This window comes from Limanda limanda, chromosome 14, assembly GCF_963576545.1.
Source record: "Limanda limanda chromosome 14, fLimLim1.1, whole genome shotgun sequence".
NCBI lineage: Eukaryota > Metazoa > Chordata > Actinopteri > Pleuronectiformes > Pleuronectidae > Limanda > Limanda limanda.
Window position 1 is genome coordinate 26,753,486 of NC_083649.1, and position 2,218 is coordinate 26,755,703.

The following is a 2,218-nucleotide window of genomic DNA, read 5'->3' on the forward strand; positions in this document are numbered from 1 at the left end:
GCATTTAAATGTGTCAATAATGATAACAAATAAAACATTCTAAATAATAAATTCTTTATATGGCCACATATTAAAATAAGAAAATTAAGAAACTTTTCAGTCCTCCTCATATATTAAAGCAATAATGATTTTTTGAGCTGTCACCGAATCTGGGAAAATCTTTCTTAGCAAACCAGATGTGCAGTCCATTGATCTGTAGCTGTTGTGATGCTTTATTGTGTGAAAAGCGAGGGTACCCTCTGCAGCCGTAACAGAAGTGTCGGTTTTACTCACAAAAAAGTCTGTCACTTTACTCGACGAGCTCTCTCCTCTTGCTGCAGTTTTGTGTTTTGCAGAGTACGTGAGCTTCCAAATCGCTGCCACCTTTATTTGCCACTGACACGTAAGTGCCTGCTCTGCATGTCATGCACTCAGCTTCCGAAGCATCACGGCCGAGGCGAAAACATGGGTATTTTTTTTTTAGTTCGTCCGTGAACTTACATTTACGTTTAGGCATGGCTGCAGATGTAATGTGCTGTTGTAAACAGCGCACGGAGTGGAAGCGGCAAGGTGCTCAATGTTGCCAGATTGGAAATGGCAAAGTAACGTTCCAAAGGCTCAAAATAGTCGTATTTGGAGGATAATTATCGTGGCTCTGGCAACCCTGAGATCGGTCGCCCAATGACAGACTCTCTCTACAGTCAGCTCGCGCAAGAAGGTGGAACGTAAGGGTGGTACCATTTCCAGAACTTGGAAGGCCGAAATAACTAGTAGGCTATGTGAAAGACCCAGAAACACAAATATGCGACGAGGCAAAAAAAAAAATGCTTGGAGATGGTGATTTGTTGTTGCTGGAGGCCATCACGTCTCCGTTTAAAGAAGTCCACAGGCTTCTCTTTCAAGTCAGGGTGTTTGGTGTCGAAATGCCTTTTTAATTTGCATGGCTTCATGCTGTCATTTGCCAGCACCCAAAACACACTGAGGACGGTGCTCAGTCGTCCCAGTGACGCCAAAATCCCAAAATTAAGGTTTTGGAGTGGCCTAGTCAAAGTCCAAACTTAAATCCGATTGACATGCTGTGGCATGACCTAAAACAAGCCGTTTATGCTTGAAAACCACCAAATGTGGCTGAATTAAAACAATTCTGCAAAGAAGAGTGGGCCAAAATTCCTCCACAGCGATGTGAAAGACTCATTACCAGTTATGTAATTACTTTTCACATAGGGCCAGGTAGGTTTGGATAGCTTTTTTCCCTTAATAAATGAAATCATTAAAAAAAACAACTGTATCTTTGTCTAATATTAAAATTTGTTTGATGATCTGCATCATTTAGGTGTGACAAAAATGAAAAAAAAATCAGGAAGGGGGCAAATACTTTTTCACAGCACTGTATATTGTCTAGTGTGCCTCAAAATGTAAATGTCCGACAACAGTTCCACCCTGACCAGGTCCATATGACGATATTCAACCAGTCATAGCGCCCCCTTGCTGCAACAGGTAATGTCATGTTTTACATTTAGGAAGTTCTTATATGATCCATGTATATTATTCAGTCTGCCTCAAACTTCACATGTCCGACAGAAGTCCCATCGTGAACATATACATATGCCAATACTCGATAGTAGTCATAGCGCCCTCTAACTATTACAGGAAATTTCATATTTACATTATGGTGTCCAAGAAGTAGTCCCTCTGGGTTAAACGTTTTACATGAAAAATTCCTAGATGACTCAAGACCTTGTAGCTGAATCTTGGGACATGATCAGCAAGCATTCCCCAGTGCCACTTAATGGATGTAGTGAAAAACACTAACATCCTTAGCAATGACTCCCAAGCGAGTGCCTCTTAGTGGGGCTGATGGCAGGCAAACGGCCACCTTGGCGCGGCCGCATCACTGTCGCCAGGCGAGGGCCCGCTCATACTTGCTTGCAGGTCTAGTTCAATTAGTTTTCTTTTGTTCTTGTAAGTGGAGAAAGAAATATTTAGTGATTATGGTGATGACTTTGGGGAATCATTCATTTCTAGGAAGGAAGCCCGCTGACTGTCAAACTGATTTTTTTGAACGGATGTGTTGAAGCGCCATCTGGTGATAGGTTTACATAAAGTAAAGTTTGAAATGGTTGAGAGGGAAGAGAAAAGATTATTAAAAGAGGATGGGTCATCTGTATTTGGACCAGAGTCAATGATAAAATGTCTTTCTGGATTGGTGTTGGTATGCAAAAGGATGTTCAAACAACAG